This window comes from Spermophilus citellus (genome assembly GCF_964194105.1).
Source record: "Spermophilus citellus genome assembly, chromosome: 9".
Classification (NCBI taxonomy): Eukaryota; Metazoa; Chordata; class Mammalia; order Rodentia; family Sciuridae; genus Spermophilus; species Spermophilus citellus.
The window spans coordinates 123,368,419-123,392,158 of record NC_138191.1 but is presented as its reverse complement, the minus strand read 5'-3'; the positions used below and the strand labels follow the sequence as shown (position 1 = coordinate 123,392,158).

Below are 23,740 nucleotides of genomic sequence, written 5' to 3'. Positions count from 1 at the left end.
CCAATGTTTAAAGTTACTTTTTTAAAAGGGAGAAAGAGATAAGATGCTATCAACAAAGACCAGAAGACTTGAAAATTAACCAAACAGATCAGCTAGAATTTTTTAAAAGCACATTAAATGCAAATGAAGAGAAAACAGTAGTCAAGAAGAGATATGACTAAATAACAAAAGGCAGCACAGAGTTAAGAAGATGGAAAGAGAGATATTGTTAAATGACAAGGGAAATAAAGAGACCAGCATGAGGAAGTTTAACAGGAAGCCTGAAAGGATGAAACAGAAAGAACAGGCAACAAACAATATTTGTAGAGATACTAGCTAAGATTTTTCAAGAGGTGATGAAAGATAAGGAACCTCAAATTTGGGAAGCCATGTCCTAAACAGGAAAGAATTAAATCTGCACTTAGACACATAAACATACAGAAGAATCCCACATATAGGTAGTCTAAAAGCAGCAAATGAAAAAAGACAATTCTCAGTCTGTTTGTGCTGCTGTAACACAAACTGGCTAAATTATAAAGGACAGGAATTTACTTCTTACAGTTCTGGAGGCTGGAAGATCCAAGATCAACGTGCCAGCAGGTTCTGTGAGGTGATGGCCTGGCCTCTGCTCCAAAAATGGCACCTTAAATGTTTGTGTCTTCTCATGGTGCCAGGAGAAAGGGGGAAAAAGAGGGGTGGACGGGCAAAAGAGGTTGAGAACCACTCTCTTGAGCCCATTTACAAGGATGCTAATCCCATCCACGAGGGGTTTGGCCTCATGGCCTTATCATCTCTTAAGGGCCCCCCCTCTTAATACTGTTACACTGAAGATTACATTTCAATTAATTTTTGAGGAAACACATTCAAACCACAGCAACAGTCTATACAGAAACAGCAACTGAACACCATGTTCTCAGTAGAAACTTTTCAGTAGGTGGCAAGTAAAAGATAAAAGGCACTGATACATTTAAAGTTCTAAAACAAATTAACAGTAAACCTAGAAACATATACCCAGCTAAATTATGAAAATTAATAAACACAGTTGGTAGAGTGCTGGGGCATGTACAAGGCACTAGGAAGGAAGGAAGGGAGGGAGGGAGGGAGGGAGGAAGGAAGGAAATGAATAAATATTTTAACTTAGTTAACTTATTAGCACTATCAATGAAATGAATGTAAGGGACATGCATATAAAGTATATCCAACACCATCAGATGATACATTCGCCTCAAACTCACATGAAACCTTTACTAAGATAGCCCACATTCTGATATTAGAAACACTTTCAAAACAGATAAAATTAAAATAAAAACCTGAGAGTTTATTAACAGACCTCATTGAAAGAACTACTCAGGATGCAATTCAGAAGACAGAAACTGATCCCTTAAGAAAGGCAGAAGACTCGGGCTGAGGAGGTAGCTCAGACTTGAAATACCAAAAGAAAAGAAAGGAAGAAAGGAAGGCAGGAGACTCAAGAAAAAAAGGGTAAGCAACTAACCTAAATGAGCACTGGTTCAGTTAAACAATAAAAATCGATGGTGGAGGTAGTGGTATATATTGAATTGAATCACTATTTAATAACTTTCAAAAATAACAAGACTGCTGTCTCTAAATCAATCCAAAATCAAAATTAAGGATAAAACCTAAGTGGAACTAAAACACTGGACAACAATAACTTGTAAATTACACAGGAATCACAACTCAAGTGCTCTAAAGATTCTGCATTATTTGGGAAAAGGACAGTTACAATTTTAGATATAATTAAAAATTATTATTATTAATTTTAGATATTAAAAATAGATGTTAATCTATATCTAATAATACTGCAACTCAACAACAATAAAACAATTTTTAAAAAGGACAATATAATAGATATTTCTCCAAAGAAGTAAACAAATGGTCAACAAACATGAAATGATGCTCAGCATTGTTAATCATTAGGGAAATACAAATCAAAGTCAGCACATAGCTTAACTCATTAGCACCATCAGTGAACTGGATATAATAAACATTGTTTATCTGTCTATCTATTATCTATCTATCATCCATCCACCCATTTATTGGTACTGGGGATTGAACCCAGGGGTGCTTAACCATTGAGCCACAATCCCCAGTCCCTCTTATTTTTTATTTTGAGATAGTGTCTCCCTAAGTTGCTTTGGGCCTCACTAAGTTGGTGACGCTGGCTTTGAATTTGATCCTCCTGGCTTGGTCTCCCCTAGGCTGCTGGGTATATAGGCATGCAGATAGGCACTATTCAACAACAGTAGATGGCAGATTCTTCTCAAGCTCACATGGAACATTTCAAAGTAGACTACCTTCTAGACCATTAAACATACCCTAACAACTCCAAAAGAATAGAATTTATATGTTGTATGCTCTCAGACCATAAAGGAATTAAATTGGAAGTCAGTAAAAGAAAGACAACTAGCAAATTCCAACATACTTAAGCGATTAAACAACTCTCTTCTAAATAAGATATGATTCAAGGGAGGAAATCCCAAGAGAAATTTTAAAATATTTTGAACTGAATGAAAACAAAACTAAAACTTATTAAAATCTGTGGGATGCAATAAACACACTGCTTAGAATTTTTTTTTTTTTTAAAGAGAGAGGAAAGGGGGAGGGGGGGGAGAGAGAGAGAGAGAGAGAATTTATTTATTTATTTATTTATTTTAGTTCTCGGCGGACACAACATCTTTGTTGGTATGTGGTGCTGAGGATCGAACCCGGGCCGCACGCATGCCAGGCGAGCGCGCTACCGCTTGAGCCACATCCCCAGCCCTAGAGAGAATTTTATGGCATTAAATGCTTACATTAGGAAGCAAGATACAAAATCAATAATCTAAGCTACCACCTTAGAAAACTAGAAAAGGAGCAAATTAAATGTAAATGATGGTATGTGCCTATAGTGTCTCCTACTTGGGAGGCTCAGAAAAGAGGATTGTCCAGGAGTTTAAAGGCCAGTCTGGGCAATATAACAAAACTGCTGTCTCTAAATCAATCCATAATCAAAATTAAGTAGAAGAAAATAAATAATAGAAATTAGAGCAGAAGCTGAAAACGGAAAATAATCAATAAAAGGGGGGGGGGGGGAATCAGTGAAACCAAAAGCTGACTCTTTGAAATGATAAATAAAATCAATAAGATTTTAGCAGGCTGACAGAGAAAACAAACTACTGTTATCAGAAATGAAAGAAGAGACATTACTAGAGATGAGATCTCATCACAACAAATCTCAAGGACATCAAAAGGGAAGAAATTTATAAACAACTCTCTGACCACAAATTTGATGACCTAGGTAAAAATCGGACTAATTCATTGAAAATTACAATCCTTCTACCAATAAAAAAAATAAAAGAAAATTACAATCCTTCTATTAGACAATCTGAATAGGACAATATCAAAGAAATTGAATCAATATTTAATAACTTTCAAAAACAGTGCACACGGGGCCCATATGGGTTCATTGGTGAATAATACCATGTATTTAAAGAGAAAATTTTCCCAATTTTCTACAATTTCTTCCAGAACACAGATGTAGTAGGAATAATTTCTAACTCATAGAATGAGGCCAGCATTACCTAGCCTTGAAGACATTATAAGAAAACAAACAAAGGGGCTGGGGTTGTGGCTCAGTGGTAGAGTGCTCACCTAGCATGCATGAAGCACTGGGTTCGATCCTCAGCACCACATAAATATAAAATAAAACTATAAAAATAAAAAATATTGTGTTCACCTAAAACTAAGAAATAAATATTTAAAAAAAGAAAACAGATGCAAAGATATTCCACAAAATATTAGTAAATCAAACCAACAATATATAAGAGTTATTATATACCACCATCAATTGGGATTTACCCCAGATATGCAAGGTAAATCACATCACTAGGTTAAAGAAAAATAATAATAATGATCACTGTGAACAGAGGCAGAAATTGCATTAATAAAATCCAACATCTACTCATCATAAACAAACAAAGAAACAAACAAAAAACCTCTCGGCAATCCAGAAATAGAAGAAAATTTCCTCAGCATGATAAAAGAATAGCTACAAAAAAGCTGCAGCTATCATACTTAAAGGTAAGTAACTCAAAGTTTTCTGACTAAAATTAGGAACAAAGCAAGAATGTACTCTCTCACCATTCCTTTCAATACTATACCAGAAACCTAGCTAATACAATAATAAAATAAAAGGGATACTGACTGGGAAGGAAGAAATAAAATGATCTGTTTATAGCTGACATGTTTCTCTATGTAGAAAATCCAAAAGAACTGACAAAAAAAGCCACCTTGGAATAATTATAGCAAGGTTGCAGGATATAAAGCTAATATATAAAAGTCAGTTGCTTTCCTATATATACCAGCAATGAACAAATGGAATTTGAAGTTAAAAACACAATACCTGTTTCTGTTCTATCCTTTAAATAAAACTTGTTCTCTAAAAAATAAAACCTTTGGGTGACAAGCAAAAAAAAAAAAAAAAAAAAAAAATACCAAGCTAGGGTTGTGGCTCAGTGGTAGAGCACTTAGGCCCTGGGTTCAATTCTCAGCACCACATATAAATAAATAAAGGTCCAGGTCCATCAACAACTAAAAAAATATTTTGGAAAAAAAATACCAGTTATATTAGTCACTCAAAATGGAAATAGTTAGGTATAAATAAAAAATACAATATGTAAATTTTGTATGTCAGGCAAACTACAAAACACTAATGAAAAATATCCCAAGAGTTAAATAAATTAAGATATATTCCAGGGGCTGGAGATGTGGCTCAGCGGTAGCGCGCTCGCCTGGCATGCGTGAGGCCCGGGTTCAATCCTCAGCACCACATACAAACAAAGATGTTGTGTCTGCCGATAACTAAAAAATAAAATATTTAAAAAAAAAAAAAAAAAAAAAAAAAAAAGATATATTCCACACTCATGGGTAGGAAGAGTCAATACTGTCAAGATATCAATTCTTTCCAACTTGATCTATAGATTCAACACAATCCCAATCAAAATCCCAACAAACTGTTTTGTAGATATCGACAAATTGATTCTAAAGTTTATATGGAGAGGAAAAGACCCAGAAGAACTGGGGTAGCATGCCTATAATCCCAGCAGCTCAGGAATCTGAGGCAGAAGGATCACAAGTTCAAAGCCAGCCTCAGTAACAGTGAGGTGCTAAGCAACTCAGTGAGACCCTGTCTCTAAATAAAATTCAAAATAGGGCTGGGGATGTGGCTCAGTGGTTGAGTTCCCAAGTTCAATTAACCCCACACCAAAAAGACCAAGAAGAGTCAATACAATATTGAAGAGGAACAAAACCAGACACTGATTCTATACTATAAAGTCATAATATTTAAGACACTGTATACAAGAGAAAGGATAGATAGATCAATGAACAAAATAGAAAGTCCAGAAATAGACCCATATGAATATAATCAATTGATCTTTAAAAACAAAGGCAATTCAATAAAGCAAATACAATCTTTTATAATAAATGATACTGAAACTGGACATCCTTATGCCAAAGGAAGAAAGAAAAAAATCTGGACATACCTTACACCCTCCACAAAAAGTTATCTCAAAATAGACTGCATACCTAAATGTAAAATGCAAAAACTAAAAATTTCTAGAAAACAATACAGAGAAAACTTAGATGACCTGGGGTATAATGATGACTTTTAAAGACACTAAGGTATCATCCATGAAACAGGACTTCCTCAAAGTAAACAAATCTTCTACTCTGCAAAAGACATTGTCAAGTGAATGAGAAGACAAGCCATAGACTGGGAGAAAACATTTGTAAAAGATATCTGACGAAAGACTATTAACCAAAATAGGCAAAGAATTATTAAAACTCAATAAAAAGAAAACACAATTTAAAAATGGGCAAAAGTCAGGCTGGGGATTTGGCTCAAGCGGTAGTGCGCTTGCCTGGCATGCGTGTGGCCCGGGTTCGATCCTCAGCACCACATACAAACAAAGATGTTGTGTCCGCTGAAAACTAAAAAATAAATATTAAAAAAAAATTATCTCTCTAAAAATGGGCAAAAGATCCAAACAGACACCTGCCAAAGAAGATATATAGATGGCAAATAAACATGAGAAAATCAGCATCATATAGCATTTTGGAACTGCAAATTAAAAAATATAAGATACAACCATTGGGCTGCAGTTGTAGCTCAGTGGTAGAGTGCTTGCCTAGGATGGTAAGGCCCTGGGTTCGATCCTCAGCACCACATAAAAACAAATAAACAACAACAAACACATAAAGGTTAAATTCTTTTTTTTGATATTTATTTTTTAGGTGTAGTTGGACACAATACCTTTTTTATTTATTTATTTTTATGTGGTGCTGAGGATCGAAGCCAGGGCCTTGCCTGTGCTAGGCGAGTGCTCTACCGCTGAGCCATAACCCCAGCCTCAAAGGTTAAATTCTTTAAAAAAAAAAAAAATACCAACATATAACTATCAAAATGGACAAAATCCAAAACAATGACAACACCAAATGCTGGTGAGGATGTGGAACAGGAACTCACTCATTGCTAGTGGCAATGCAAAATGGTACATCCACTTTGAAGATAATTTGTCAGTTTCTTAAAACTAAACATTCTTATAATTGATCCAGCAGTTGGACACCTTGTTATTTACCAAAATGAATTGAAAACTTATATCCACCCAAAAATCTACATGTGAGTATTTATAGTAGCTTTACTTGTAATTACCAAAACTTGGAAGCAACTCAGACTTCCTTAGTGGGTGAATGGATAAACTGATACATCCAGGTAATGAAGTACTACTATTCAGTACTAAAAGGAAATAAGTTATCAAGCCATGAAAAACAGAGGAACCTTAAATGTATCTTACTTAGTATGATTCTAATTATTTGACTTTCTGGAAAATGCAAAACTATGGAGACAGTAAAAGGCTCATTGGTTGCCAGGAGAGAGGAAATGAAAAGAGTGAACAGGTAGGACATAGAGGATTTTTACGGCAGCAAAAACTCTCTGCATATTAATTATGGATAGGTATCATTATACATTTATCTAAACCCATAAAATATACAACAACATCAAGAGTGAACTCTAGGGCTGGGGTTATACCTCACTTGGTAGAGCACTCACCTAGCATGTGTGAGGCACTAAGTTCGATCCACAGCACCACCTAAACATAAAAAAAATAAAAGTGTTGTGTCCATCTACTGTAAAATATTTTTTTTAAAGAGAGAGTTAGAGAGAGAGAGAGAGAATTTTTTTAATATTTATTTTCTAGTTTTCGGCGAACACAACATCTTTGTTTGTATGTGGTGCTGAGGATCAAACCCGGGCTGCACACATGCCAGGCGAGCCTGCTACCGCTTGAGCCACATCCCCAGCCCCTGCAAAAAAATTTTTTAAAGTTATGTTTTGTTTTTTAATTCTGGGGATCAAACCCAGAGCATTCTGTCACTGAGCTATATCCCCAGTGCCCCCTCTCCCCCATTTTTTTTTATTAGTATTTTTTTTCTTTTTCCTGTGCTGGGGCTAAAAATCCAGAGCCTAGCACATGTTAGGCAAGGGTTCAACCACTGCACTACACTGCCCTTTCCCCTTATCTTTTATTTTGAGACAGGGTGTCACTAAGTTGCTGAGGCTGGCGTCAAAATTGTACTACCTCCACTTCCTGAGTAGCTGGAATTACAGGTGTGTACCACCAGGCCCAGCTGTGAAAAAAGTTCCTAATAAAGTGGGGGGAATAGTCCCACCACTATAACACAAATCACTGTTAAAATTGTGTTGTATTTAAAAAATCTATATATGTGTATATATAGATATTTTTTATTTTATTTATTTTTTTTTAAAGAGAGAGAGAGAGAGAGAATTTTCTTAATATTTATTTTTCAGTTTTCGGCGGACACAACATCTTGGTTTGCATGTGGTGCTGAGGATCGAACCCGGGCCGCACGCATGCCAGGCGAGCGCGCTACTGCTTGAGCCACATCCCCAGCCCATAAAAATATTTTTTTAAAAAAAGAGTGAACTCTAATATAAAGATTATAGACTTTAAGTGTTAATTATTTTAATGACCTCAAAAAAGATAAGGATCAGTATAACTGATGTGCTAAAAAAGAGACCATAGAGGATAAAAGTGGGAGCAAAGAGAGCTAAGGTTGTGGCTCAGTGGTAGAGCACCTGCCTCACACATGTGAGGCACTGGATTCGATCCTCAGCACCACATAGATGAATGAATGAATGAATGAAGGAAGGAAGGAAGGAATGAATGAATGAATCAATCAATCAAATAAAGGCACTGGGTCCACCTACAACTAAAAAAGGGGTGGGTGGGTGGAAGACCAAGTGGGAGGGTACTGCAGTAATCCAGGCAAAAGGCAGTTATGGCCTGGACCCTCACGTTGGCAATACAGGCAGTAGGAAGTGGGCAGAATTCTAGCCACGTGAAGAGATTTGTTCTTAGATTGTATGTGGTGTGTAGAAAAGAAAGCAATTAAGTGTGACTCCAAGGTTGCTGGTCTGAATTTGGAAGGACAGCATTATCATTGATTCAAATGGGGATCAGTACAAATGGAGCAATCTGAAAAGAAAGATCAAGAGTTCAGTTCATGACATATTAGTTTTAAGATATGTATCAGTCATCCAATCAGAGACATTAAAGAGGCCACTGCATATATAAGTATGCAGGGCAGTATGGACTGAAGATATAAATCTGTGAGTCAGCTTCGCACAGTGGCATATGCTTGTAATCCCAGCAGCTTGGGAGGCTAAGGCAAGAGGATCACAACTCAGTGAGACTCTGTCTCTAAATAAAATATAAAAAGGGCTGGGGACATGGCTCAGTGGTTAAGCACCCCTGGGTTCAATTCCTGGTACTCCCAAAATAAATAAATAGTAAATAAATAAATCTGTGCATCAATAACAAACGGATGTTTATGAAGCCATGACCTGGATGAGTTTGCCAAGGAACTGATTGAATACAGGTAAAACAAGAAGTCACAGGTCTGATCCCGGGGGGGGGGGGGGGGCAATATTTTTACTGATAGAGATGTAGAGAAACTAGCAAAGGAGACAAAGCAAAGTCAGTGAAGTAGACAGAAAACTGGGGAAAGTACACAGCATCATGGAAACCTAGCAAAGAAAGGAATGGTCAACTCTGTCAAGTGACAGTGACTAGAAGAGAGAGAAAATTGAGGCAAAGGTGTCACAAGGATCACCAGCATGTTCCTGAAAGCACTACGGACTGGGACCAAGAGAGTAGCTCAGAGGTAGAGTGCTTGCCTGGCATGTGTGAGGCTCAGGGGGAAAAAAATCTTTTAAAAAAACTTAAAACAGGAACGGTGTTGGAAACAGTGACATTAAAATAGAATGAAGTCATTAGAAATCAGGGGCAGTGACCCAGACGATGACCACAACAATAAGAGTACTGGATGATATAGTCTGATAAGATTAGGTTCAGGGCTGGGATTGTGGCTCAGTAGTAGAGCGCTCACCTAGCACAGGCGGGACCTGGGTTCGATTCTCAGCACCACATAAAAATAAAGGCATTGTGTTGTGTCCATCTTCCCCCCCCCCAAAAAAAAGGTTCATTCTCTCTTAAAAAAAAAAAAAAAAAGATTAGGCTCAAAACTAGCAGAAAAGAAAGAAGAAACAAAGAGCCATAGAAGAAAAATCACTACCATTTGAGGGAAGAATTCACTCCAAAAATAATTCAATGAGAAAGCCCAGAACAAAAGAAAAGCAAATAAAAGCATAAATGCCAATCCTCTCTACCTTCAAGAACATGTCTGTGTCTACTGGCTGCACTTTAAGCCCAGAACCACCAGATGGAGCACCAGCTCAGCTCTTATAAACAGCAAGGCCTGGAGCCCTTGGGAATACCAAACAGGGTACCCTTCCTGCCTCCACCTCACCTCTAGCCCTCCCACAGTCTATGTGCTTCCTCATTTTCCAAAAATGAAGAATAACTTGTTTGCATATTTATATAAAGAAATGTTTTCCCTTATTCCCATCACATCTCCTACTTTTGAGCACCACATACAAAACTCTTGCCTTTGGCCTTCTGCCTAGTGGCACAGCAAAAGCCAGATCAGTTTATACACAGAATGGAGGGGTGGGGACCAAACTAAGTGTGGGCCATAAACCAATTTTAAATGAGTAGAAAGATAAAGGATTTGTATTGACACAACTGTTATGATAAGACAACTGGTATTTATGTCTAAAAGTACTTTAAAACAGCATATCCTTGTAAATATGTCTAAAACCACCAAATTATATCTTAATAAGGCTATTTAAAAAAAAAAAAAACAGCTAGGCCAAGTGGTACACACATGTATCCCAGTTAGCTACTCAGAAGGCTGAGACAGGAGGATCATTTGAGTCCAGAAATTCAGACCAGCCTGACAACACAGTAAGGAAGACTTGTCTCAAAACTAAAACAAAACAAAAAACCCCCAGTTTATCCTCTACCTGTTACATTCCCCTCAACACATCTTATTTTAACTAGTTTATAAGAGAGTTTTCATGGACAATCCCTTCTTCAAAAGAAGAAAATGTTAAATTTTAGTACAGCCCTATCTATAAATTCTGAATTAGAAGAGTCCAGTTTTACTGATTTGATCAGTGCCAATTCTACGCATCCCGTTCAAGACTCTTAAGTAATGGAAATCAATCAGCATAACATAAGAAATGAAAAAGCAAAATACAGTAAATCCTGGAACTGTGAAGAGAAAGCAGGTATTACATAGGTACCTAAAGATCATTAAGCAGCCAGACACAGTGGAATACTGCTACTCTACATTAAATTCTTTGAAGGTCCTTATTGTTCCCAGGATGAAGTCCAACTCCGAAATGGCACAGGCCCTACACCTCTTCAGCCTGGCCTTCAACGGCATCAGCTCTGTTCTTGTGCTCTCTCATCTCTGGATGGTAAGCTTCATGCCTTCTTATTTCTTCAGATCCTACTTTAGATAAGCTCCTGTAGCACTCCTTCTTTCTGGGGCCCCAGGATCAGGGCCTCTCTTGCTTTTAGTCTTCTGTATCCATCCCATCACTACATTTATCAAAATGTATTCAAGTTTTATTTATTCATTTTATTTTCCCAGCTTGCCAGCTTATTCACCACTGTATTCTTAGTGCCCTAGCACATAATAAATGCTTTCAATTTGATGATTGAATGGCTGAATGAGCTTCCTAATTAAGAAATGGTTGATCAGCCCTTTGGCATTAACAGAAAATATTAAAAATAATGTCAAGGAACTGCTTATGGATTACAAAAGAGAAAACCATCGGCAAGAGTGGATACAGACAGCACAGAACATCAGATCCTGTGGCAATGTTCTGAAAGATTCCACCCTGCATCACTTGCACATTATCTCAATCTAAATAACACCCCCTTCTAGCTTACATATCTATGCTATAGAAACAGGACAAAAATATCAAAACCACACCACTCTCTCAATAATCACTGTCCAGCTGTAGTTATTGGACCATGTGACAGATAAGAAGCAGAAAATAGGGCTGGGGTTGTAGCTTAGAGGTAGAGCACTCGTCTAGCATGTGCGAGGCCCTGGGTTCAATCCTCAGCACCACATAAAAATAAATAAGTAAAATAAAGGTATTATTTCCAACTACAACTAAAAATTTTTTTAAAAAAGCAGAAAATATTTCTGGGTCTTCCTCCACTCCTCAAAATGCAATTTCAGAACAAAGATCATTTAGCAGCCAGACATAGTGGCACCTTCCTGTAACCCTAGCAACATGGGAGGCTGAGGCAGGAGGATCACAAATTCAAGGCCAGCTTCAACAATTTAGCAAAACCCTGTCTCCAAAAATAAAAAAGTCTGGGGATGCAGCTCAGTAGTAGAACATTTCTGGGTTCAATCCCCAAAATTGCAAATAATAATAATAATTATTATTTTTTTTAAATCACTTAGTCCACTAGTTTTCAAACTGGATTCAGTGAACCCTTTCAGGATGACTACTGAGGCAAAGAAAGCAGGGGAGAAGGTTTAAGCAGGATGAGTCACAGGCTCTTTCTCTCACTTAAGTCAACCAATTTGATGTTTGACTTTTACCATATTGGGTTCCTCACATATGACTGTATTTTTTTTATTGGTTATTCAAAACATTACAAAACTCTTGACATATCATATTTCATACATTCGATTCAAGTGGGTTATGAACTCCCATTTTTACCCCAAATACAGATTGCAGAATCACATCAATTACACATCCACATTTTTATATAATGCCATATTAGTAACTGTTGTATTCTGCTACCTTTCCTATCCTCTACTATCCCCCCTCCCCTCCCCTCCCATCTTCTCTCTCTACCCCATTTGTTGTAATTTAATTCTTTCTCTTGTTTTTTTTTCCCCTTCCCCCTCACAATCTCTCATATGTAATTTTGTATAACAATGAGGGTCTCCTTCCATTTCCATGCAATTTCCCTTTTCTCTCCCTTTCCCTCCCACCTCATGTCTCTGTTTAAAGTTGATCTTTTCCTCCTGCTCTTCCTCCCTGGTCTGTACATATGACTATATTGAAGAAAGAGTTCTATAGCCAAAGACTTCAGTAGTCTTCTTTCAATATCCAGTATTCTTCCCATTATGCAAAATCACCTCTCTACAAAGTCTTCAGCATTTTTATAAAATGAGGAATTCTCAACCAGGTTTGGTAGCACACACCTGTAATCCCAGCTACTTGGGAGGCTGAGAGAGGAGAATCAAAAGTTCAAAGGCCATCCTGGGCAACTTAGCAAGATCCTATCTCAAAATAAAAATTTAAAAAGGGCTGAAGACATAGCTCAGTGGCTCAGTGGTAGAACACTTCTGGGTTCAATACCTATTACCACAAAAACATCGAGGAATTCTAATTATACAAACCAGTAACAAAAGGGTATAAAGGAACAGATGGAACTATAAACCAAGTGCTACTATACACTATTAAGTACCTCATATATCTGTTTGTCCAGGAATCCCAGATCCACTATTTACTATATATGTTCTTAAATTATTTCTCTGAGTGTCACATCTATACAATGACAATATGGCAATCCTTGGGAATATACAGGGCCTAACAGAATGCACTGTACATAAGTCATAATAACAGTAACTATTATTACTATTATTCTTTTCAGCCTGTACAATAACGTTATGGGGGCCCTCAAACTTATATAATATTCATGGCTCTTCTCTATGCCTCAGAATTCCTTCCTCTGAAAAAACAATATCAATCCAACCTACCTCACAGCAACACCATGCAATAGTTAGCAAACTTATTTTGAAAAGTCCTATGAATACCTAAGGTAAGTCACAGCAGGCAGAATCTTCCTAAATAACAACTTGCTAAGATCATTCTTTCTATCCAAGGTAAACAAAGGAATAGATCAGAAATCTTTGACCTTTTGAGCCTAAGCACAGTCAGAAAGAAAGGCTTTGCTGCCTCCCAGACCATCCACAAAGGGAAGAGACAGACTCCTTTCTTCTTAGTTCTTCCCTCACTCGCTGGTAAAATTCATTATTTAGTAGATATTTAGGAAACATCTATGATACACCCAGCATTTTTTTTTCTTTCTTTCTTTCCTTTTTTCCTCTTTTGTGGTGCTGGGGATTGAACCTAGAGCTTTGTGCACATGAGGCAAACACTCTACCAACTGAGCTATATCCCAGCCCACTGAGCTATATCTCCAGCCCTACACCCAACATTTTGCCAAGTGCTAGAACGAGAAAATTAAGACCTCCACCTTGCCTTTCTGGAATCAGACAGAAATAGGCAATTATAAAGCAATGAAGCAATGATAAAGAAGCCTTGCCTGACCACCTCACATAATATATAGCACATACCCTTCAGCTTCCTGCCTTTTTTTAAATTATGTTCTCCTTTCCTTTTTATTATTATTTTTTTTTAGTTGTAGATGGACACAATCTTTATTTATTTATTTATTTATTTTATGTGGTGCTGAGAATCGAACCCAGGGCCTCATGCATGTAAGGCAAGTGCTCTACCACTGAGCTACAACCCCAGCCCCTGCTTTCTGCCTTCTTACCCAACCTTTGTTTGTTTAGCACATTTTACCATCATATATACACACTGGAAGGTGGCACCTGGGAAGAAAATTGTATTAATCTCAGATAATCATAGGAAAGTAAAGAAAGGGAAGGGGGCTGGGGATGTGGCTCAAGCGGTAGCACGCTCGCCTGGCATGCTTGCGGCCCGGGTTCGATCCTCAGCACCACATACAAACAAAGATGTTGTGCCTGCCGAAAACTAAAAAAAATAAATATTAAAAAATTCTCTCTCTAAAAAAAAAAAGAAAAAGAAAGGGAAGGAAAGCCTCATCTCTTAATGCCAAATTCTCTCACACCAGTGTCTAACTTAGTTCCAATTCACACTAGAAAGATGCCAATCATCATTCATTTAGGGCTCATTTCTGCCATTTCTTGAACTTGGTTCTAAGTGGTCCTATCCAAAATTTTAGAAACTGGCTCTTCTTCCTGTCCTGGCAATTCAGGAAGGTCTAAAATAGAACATAATCAGCCTGCCCTATCCCTTCTCCCAACACAGCTGCCATGATTCACTTCCTGTTCCCAATAATCATTTAAAGCAGTAGTGAGGACACTTCTTTAGTTTGATATATAAGTATACAAACTTAGGACTAAGGTCTCTATCTCAACAATTCAACTCTGACATGGTAGTGTGAAGCAGTCATACAGAATATACAAGTGAATGAACACAGTGTGTTTCAATTAAACTTTATTTACAAAATCAGGTAGGAGGACTGCAGGCCAGAGTGAGTTTGCCATCTCCTCTACAGGAAAAATCACAGTGTTATTTTTAAATAACTTCATTTTGACCATACCCTAGTTACCCATTTTAAAACCTTAAGCCATTGAGGCTGGGGTTGTGGTTCAGAAATAGAGCACTTGCCTACCATGGTGAGGTACTTGGTTTGATCCCCAGCAAGACATAAAAATAAAATAAAGATATTGTGTCCACCTATAACTAAAAAATAAATATTAAAAAAATATCAAGAGGGAGTAGTCAGACCCCTAAGGCAGATGTTAAAAAAAAATAAGCCATCAAAGCATTATCTCACTACTACTTCTTGAGTGTTTCTATTTAATTCTAGGCTTCAGTGATTTTTCCAGAAATCACAAATTCATGTATTTTGGACATGCAAATTTCAGGATTAGTAGATCAACTAACATTCAGAGATTCTTCAGATTGGAAAGGAGGTAGAGATCATCTGACTCAACCTCCCACTTAGTGTAGAAGTTATCTAGCAAGTAGTCATTCAACTCCTGCTCAAACACTTCTAATGACAGGAAGGACATTCACTTCCCCCCAGGACAACTCATTCCAACTTTGGACAACTGTAAGATTACATATTTTACTTGTTTTTCTTCTTAGCATATTTAACCACCTGATTACTTGTGAATTTGTTTATTGCCTGCCTTTTTTTTTTTTTTTTACCAGAATGTAAGATCTGTGAGGTAAGGAATGTGGTTTTTTGAGGTTGTACTTATTTGTGCTGCTGTATCACCAGCACCTGAATAGTATCTAGTACACAGGGTGTATTAAAATAAATAAATGTTTATTTGAAGGAAGGTGGGAGGATAATGTATTTGGGGAACTTAAAGTAAGTCAGCCTGGCTGACATGAGAGGCACAAGAGGAGGGGAAAGTAAATAACTGATAAGGTCTGAGAGGTTGATTTGAGACTCTTGAAATCTTGGAGCAAATGCAGAGGCTAAGGACGTAATGTTTGAGGAACACTTAGAATTTCCTCATCTCCCTTCTCCCCAACATATTGAGCCTTCACTGTGCCATTCTGATGGTGAACACCTTTTCTCAAGCCCCTTCAAATTGTGCCACCCACCGAAATGCACTATCCTAAATACTTCTATCACTGTACCCATGATATTTACTTTATATATTTGTCATCCTGTACTAAGCTTTCAGCTCTGAAAGCAGGGGCCGTGTTACCTTCCTTCCACTGTCCTGAACATTAAACAAATGTAGTGTTTTAATGTAGAAACCTTAAAAAATGTTTGGTAAATAAATGACTATAGGGGCTGGGGATGTGGCTCAAGCGGTAGCGCGCTCGCCTGGCATGCATGCGGCCTGGGTTCGATCCTCAGCCCCACATACAAACAAAGATGTTGTGTCCGCCGAAAACTAAAAAATAAATAAATATTAAAAATAAAAAATAAAAAAATTAATGACTATAACAGTTTTATTGCATTCTGTACTGGCTAAACTACATTTATTTTTTTTTTATATTTTGCCTTTTTTTTTTTTCAAATCAGGGTACTACATTCTAGGAAAGATACTTAGCTTTTATGTCAAAGGCTGCAAACACAAATATCAGAGATCAGGCCAGTTATGTAAGCAAATGTCAGGGGCCTAGAAGGATTGTGGCTAAGAAGGAAGATCAGCCCCTACTTTTATATGAAATCTCTTAAATGTAGTCAACAAATTCAAATAAGAAAAAGAACACCATTATGAAGGCCCTCTAAAACATACTGGTATACCTTCAAATGGACATGGGAAGCAAATTTGGAACCTATTTTAGACACAGGTGTTGAGAGCCACAGCCAAAAGAGTCCCCCAATGAACAGCTCCGTGGTCTGAATGGGCGGGGAAACAGCCCAATGAGCATCACCGCAGAGAAGCCAATCAGCTGGAAGTTTGCTGGGGCAAATAAATACATAAAGGCAATAAATAATAAAGGCAAACTTATATCTATCCAAATGCATATTTTCCATATATGTTTCAATGATTTCTAATGTCTTTCTTGCTTCAGGTGTTAACATGCGGGGTGAATTTGGATCTGATGGACCTTTTAGGATATCAAACAAAGGTCCCAACTCTCCTGTTGGTATGCCTAGATAAGGCCTTATCCAATTTTTGTCTCCTAATAATTTTTGAAAGTCGTTAAGTGATTTGAGTTGATCTACTCGTATTTGAATTTTTGGTGGACGGACCATGGTTGAGGATAATAGAACTCCTAAATAATTAATTGGAAAATTTAATTGTACTACCAACAAAAAATATTCTTACAGGAGTATTTTGGCAAAAAGGTCCATTATTATGGATACATTTATCTTATTCTCCTAACACTATTCTTACTAGGTATCCTGAGGCTGTAGGACAATTAATACTCAGAGGAATAAAAGCAGCAAAGGGAGTGTTTGGAATTTCTCCCAATAAAATTATTACTCCATACACTATGGATCAAATTGATGAGTTAGCTAATGAGTTAAATACTTGGGCAATAATCATGTGCAAATCTAATGTTTCATTTGATAACCACTTACCATCTAATCCTTTGTTGTCTTTTTGGTCATCGCATTCTGTAATTTTTCCAAAAATGACAAGAAAAACACCTATCATGAATGCTCCAAATATATTCACTGATGGGTCAAATAATGGTACAGCAGCAGTAGTTACCCCTGATAAAACTTTTACATTTTTAGGACCCAAACAATCAGCTCAAAAAGTAGAGCTTAATGCAGTATTACAAGCTTTTGTGATGTTTAAAGATTCTATATTTAATTTATTTTCTGATAGTCAGTATATAGTTAATGCTATAGTATCCCTTGAAGATGCTGGTAGGATTTTCCCCTTCCTCTACTGTTTTCTCTTTGTTTTCCACTATACAAAGTCTAATCTGGGACAGAAAAGATCCATTCTTTATAGGACATATCGGGGCACATAGAGGATTGCCTGGAGCCCTTAGTTTGGGCAATGATTTAGGAGATAAAACTACACATGACATACATATTTTCTCTACACTAGAAGAAGCTACAAATTTTCATAAAAGGTTCCATGTCAATGCTAATACTTTACAAAAGCGTTTTAAAATATACTTTACAAAAATGTTTTAAAATAACTAAGGAACAAGCTAGACAAATAATAAAACAATGTCAAAATTGTGTGACCTTCTTACCACAAATTAATCTTGGAGTCAATCCTAGAGAACTGATACCTAACCATATTTGGCAGATGGACATCACACACTTGCCAGAATTTGGAAAAGTAAAATATTTGCGTGTTATAGTTGATACTTCTTCTGGATTTTTGATGGGCTCCCTTCATGTCAGAGAAATAACTAAAGATATTATAGCTCATTGCTTACAAAATTTTGCCACTGTGGGCGTTCCAAAACAGTTAAAAACAGATAATGCCCCTGGTTATACTTCTACCTCTTTTAAACAATTTTGCTCATCATTTGGCATTACTCACATAACAGGAATCCCATACAATCCACAGTGACAAGGCATAGTTGAAAGAGCTCATCAAACTATTAAAATGTACTTATTAAAGCAAAAAGAGGGAATTGGGAAGGGGTATATATTCCCCAAAGATAAACTTAAAATAATCCTTTTTACTCTAAACTTTTTAAATTTGGATTCATCAGGGCTTAGTGCTGCGGAAAGGCATATGTGTCCAAAAAAATGTACATAAACCCAAGGTACTTTGGAAGGATATTCTAACAAGACATTGGAAAGGTCCTGACCCAGTGATTGTCTGGAGTTGGGGGTCTGTTTGTGTGTTTCCACAGGGAGAAGAGCAGCCGATTTGGATTCCAGAGAGACTATCTAAAGTGATTTCTACAAACCAAAAAGAAGATGATTTGGCTCAAATCCATAACAGCTGATATCCAGAACTCCAGTTTGGCTATCCTTACATCTGCGACAGTGGTTCTCCCACACCTGGAGGCTAATGAAACCAGGATGCTTTTTTTAATATCTATTTTATTATTGCCCTTTCCCACATCATGAAGTTCTATTTTGTTTTTTGAGCTCATACAGACCTAGGTTAATGTTTTGCTGATCAGTTCTATTTTTTGACTATGGAGTTTTTAAACATTGCAATGGAGATTTCACCTGTAAAAAGTTACAAGGCCTTTACTATTATGTTATGTGTTGTATGTATTATATTATGTGTGCACACTTGTGTTTTGTGTTGTATGTTTGTATGTGCGTATGTCATATATGACAAGCGCTCATAAAAAAATGGATCCAAATAATTTTTTCTTATTCACGTGATTTAAATGGTTTAATTTAAATTGGGTAAACAGCTGTTGAGGATTGTTTTAATATGTGAACAAAAAAGGAGGCTAACAGATCTGTTTGTTTACTTTCACCTTTCCTTTTCATTATATTTAATAATTCTGTTCAGGATAATGTAAATTGTTCAGAAAACTGTTTTCTTTTAGTGCCTGATGTTACATAATTTTTTCTTTAGCCATTATTGCCAGAATTCCTATCTTTATCCCAGTGCCGGTGAAGACTAAGATAAAACCAAACTACAGCTTCTGCAATAGCTATCACTGAACTGCTTACAGAACTTGCCTCGACTATGTATCACTTGTATGCATTGTGAACTATCTGTTGGTGCAGCGACTTGTGGTAGTGGTACAATTTTTCCAAAAGGAGCCGTCAATTGGCTTGGTGTATCCTCCTCCCTTCTGCTTGTGATGGTCGTTCAGCTAAAATTTGGGGGCCAACAGAGGTGAGGCAAAGAACCTCACCCCCCCACTGGTACAAAGGCCTATCCATAGGTGTGGCTATATGCTGGACCAGTAGTCAATGACAGGTAAGATCCAATTGCAATGGTACCAACCTAAGACAGGAGGCTGACGCCTTGAGGTCAGCTCATCCGATGACGGGTAAGGACCATATGTAGTATTGGACAACGTAAGGCAGGCATGGTCCCTAAGCCACATGCTTGTTGTTTAATTAAACAGAGAGGGGGAGATGTTGAGAGCCACAGCCAAAGCGGCCCCAGCAAACTTCTAGCTGATTGGTTCCTCTGCGATGGTGCTCATTGAGCTGTTTCCCGCCCTTTCAGACCACGGAGCTGCTCATTGGGGGACTCTTTTGGTTCCACCCACGCAATCCAGCCAATCGGCCTAAAGAGCAGGAGGAATGGGGGTTGAGAGGCTCGCCAGAGGAGCCGGTGGTGGCAGTTGGTCTCTGAGGGAATTCCTGAAGAGCTCGGGAGATGCTGCGTGTGCGTTCTAAAAGTAAAGTTCGTCCTGCTTGATAAGTGGCTTGTGAATTGTGCCCAGCCAGACTGCGGCAACAGGAATTTAAGTATGAAGTAACAGAATCAGAACTGCATTCTGAAAGACCATTGGCTAGGAAAAACTAGAAGTAATTATAACAGTCTAGGCAAGAGACAGGATATGGGCCTGAATCAGGGCAGTAGCAATGAGGTAAAAGGATTGGAGGTGGATTTGAAAGATGACCTGATCTATCCAGTTCTAATAATGAAGCCCAAGACTGCAAGCACTAATCTGGCAGCCACACTACCAGTTTTGTGGGTTCATACTGCTTTTCTCCTCAAACTATTAGATCTAGTTAATTTTAAAATACCTAAATAACTTACTTCTTATAACTTTACTTTTGCAGGCAGTATGGTACAATGATTAAAAATTATTATATAGACAACTCTGGAGCCACTGAAAGCCTAAATTCAAACCCTGATTTTATTAACTTACTAGCTATATGACCTTGGATAAATCACTTAATTTCTCTATGCTTTGATACCTACCTTATAGGGTTATGTAAGCATATAAATTAAATATTATGTAAGTGTAATAAATTAGTTATATGGTGTGTGTGTGTGTGTGTGTGTGTGTATATATATATATAGAGAGAGAGAGAGATAGAGAGAGAGAGAGAGAGAGAGAGAGCGCGCGCGCTCATAAACCAGTACCTGATCCACATTAAGTACCGTATAAGATTTAGCTGAAATTATTGTTTATTTTGTTTTTACATTTCAACTTCTTGGTTTCAATCCATTATCAAAATATTTTCTATTGTCTAGTTTATAAACATTCTTATTTATAAATCTAATAGGCATGTCTTATCTTCATCTAAGTTGACATTCAAATTTTTTAAAAAACTTACCAAGAATAGTCCTCTAGAATGTCACTAAAAATGCTTCTCTAGATAAACAATTATCCATGAATTGGTACTACAACACCTGCATGTCAATTGTTCAATCAGCTCCAAAGCCAGGTCCACATTTTATGTTGGGATCATACGTGAAAACATTAAACACCTGATTTTAGCATTTAAGCTTGATAGCATATTCCTGATCCTGCAGGCTAGGAAACATTTCAAAAATGAAATGCCCTGAGCTTGCTCTCTATATATATCTCAAGGTATATAATATGGTAATCATCTCTAGATAGTGTGATTTTTGTTTTGTTTTGGCTTATATCTGCTATCTTTCTATAATAAAATTGTACTACTTTATAGTTTAAATAAAATCATGTCAAACCTTAAAGGAAAAAAAAAAGAATTGTTGTTAGTTAGCATGACTTAGTATAACAAAAGCTGCCTTCTAGGGATCACTGTGTTCTCATCTTTTGCTCAATTTTAAAATTTTACCAGGAATCACTGGCAAGTTTCCAATGACACTCTCAAGCCCCCATGATCTACAGTTAACTCCAAATAAATCAAACATCATTATAGGGAGAATCAAAATTTGACTGTCTTCAAAATATGTCTAAAATTCATTACTTTCTGGATAATCACCACTACCACCCCCTAGTCCAGACTACTGATTACTGCAAAAGTTTCCTAACTGGTCTCCCTTCTTCTACCATTGCTGACCTTTCCTCACCCTCCATAGTCTATTTTTCTACCACAGAATAAGTGTAAAAGCACATCATATGACATCACTCCTCTGCTCTACATTCTCCAGTAGGTCCCACTTCACTTAGAATAAAATGCACCCCAAAGGTGTCTCCCTGACTGTCAGGCTGTTCATGATCTAGGCCTTGTTACTTCTTTTCCTTATCTCCTACTGCTCTTCCTGTTCTTCTCCAGTCACACTGGCTTCCCTGTGAGTCTTTAAGACATAGTAAGTCAACCCACACCTTAGAAATTTTATACCTGTCAGTCCCTTTGCCTAGGATGCTTTCCTCCCAGATATTTTCCTGGCTGGACTTCTCACTTCTTTCAGATCTTAACTTAAAATTTCATCATCAGACACCTTCCTTGGTACCTTATAAAAAGCAGCAACCCCTCCAAGATCCCCATCACTATCACTTCACCCTTTTTTCTTTCTAACACATATCACTTGGTGGATGTCATTTATTTACCTCTTTATTTATATTTGGCTAGTCATTTATTTATCTGTTTCTATCCATTAGAGTATAATGGCAAGGACTTTTTCTATTTGCTTATTGTCGTATAATAGGTTCCAAGAATTGTGTTAGGCACATAGTAAGTGGTCAATTTCTATAATCAGAACATAAGTCTCAGTATAGAAAAAATTCTATGAATAAATTAGTATGTATAAGTTTTATTGATAAAAATGATTCTTTTTCCCCCAAATTTCACCAAATATATATATATATTAGAAAGCATTGGTGCTCCAAAAAGAAAGAGAAAGACTTGCTTCCATTCACTCAACCAGAAATTAATTTCATAACCTGAAGTAGGAAGAATGTTTTAGGGAAAAGAACAGAACAAGAATCCTGAACTACTTAGAAGGGCAAGAGTTTGCCTTTAAGTTTCCTACTCCCACAATAAATTGTGCCTATTTCCTGCAAGGAGTTGGTTGACATGAAAATGAGAGGTCTTGTTGAGATTTCTTTCTTATGTCCATTCACTCCTGTGACTAGTACCCATGTCCCAGACTTAGTATGTGTTTCCCTATTGCTTTACATCCCCAGAGAACTCTTCTCTATCATCTAGCTACCAGTGGCAACCAAGACCACTATTGCTCGGCTACTCACTGCTCAAAGGTCTCACTTCGCTCACTCCTATTTCACTGGTGTTCTCCACTGCTCTCATGGACACCAGCCAATAAAGTACTGGCACATGAAATCCTGAAAGGGATAGAAAAAGAAACTAGTTGTTGATCAAAAGTTTCTTTAATCTGTTAATTTTGCAAGGCTTTTTAAAGGTTATGTCCATTACTATCTCAATAAGAAAAGTAACTTTCTTATTGAGAAACATTAGAGGATTGGGAATTTGGCTCAATGGTAGAGTACTTGCCTTGCATGCCTGAGGCCTCTGGGTTTAATCCCTAGTACCACAAAAAGAAAAGAAAAACATTAATGAAAATAGTAGGGATATGAAACCTAGTCCTATCATTTACTACCTGTGTGAACGTGGAGAAATTATTTATCCTCTCTAAGCTCATTTCTTTGTGGTAATGATAAAAGCACTAACCTTAACCTTACAAGGCTGGAGTTATTATTAAGGGTGATGATGTATGTCAAATGGGGCAGTGCCTGGCATTCAGTAAATATTCAGTAAGTGGCAGTTTAGGACTGCTTCTTAAGATTGTCAACTTCCACAAGATTTTTATCCTCGTCAGATTGGTCAATTGATTAAAGAAGAAAATAAGTGAAGTACTTAGCCTAGTGTTTGTTTCACAACAGGTCATTAACAAATATTGATTTTCCTCCCCTCCCCTGATGATAGTAAAAAATTATAGAGGATTCAGAAGTCACCCAATTCTACTGGTGTACCCAGACTTCACTGTACAACAAACTTACCATTTAGGCAATTTAAGCTTTCTGTCATACTTCTGGCTCTCCCCCAATGTTTGTTGTCTTGGACACAGTCACTATCTTTCAATGGTAATTGCTCTTGTCCTGGATAGAATATAAAAAGAAAGGAAGAGATATAGGTAAAGCATGAATCACATCAAGGCTGAGCTGATCCAAAGGCCTTCACATGTAGGACAATGTCAGAAAAGACAAGAGCTGAGTCTACATCCTGATCATGAAGGAAGTTGGCTATGT

At 37.2% G+C, this 23,740-nt stretch overlaps 1 protein-coding gene across 12 annotated transcripts in view; it reads right to left on the bottom strand.

Annotated features, from left to right (window-relative positions):
* LUZP1 (leucine zipper protein 1) overlaps nucleotides 1-23,740 on the bottom strand; it is a 187,146-nt gene that overhangs the window by 9,884 nt on the left and 153,522 nt on the right. For 5 of the 12 annotated variants that reach the window (XM_081307315.1, XM_081307314.1, XM_081307311.1 and 2 more), the window contains 3 exons: nucleotides 23,492-23,590; nucleotides 22,986-23,016; nucleotides 22,724-22,816 (listed from right to left, as the gene is read on the bottom strand). The gene's annotated coding sequence lies outside the window, so the exon portion shown is untranslated. Of the gene's footprint in view, nucleotides 1-7,090; nucleotides 7,110-22,723; nucleotides 22,817-22,985; nucleotides 23,017-23,491; nucleotides 23,591-23,740 lie in introns of those variants that run through there. The other 7 variants (XM_081307308.1, XM_081307307.1, XM_081307316.1 and 4 more) reach the window with 4 other exon arrangements.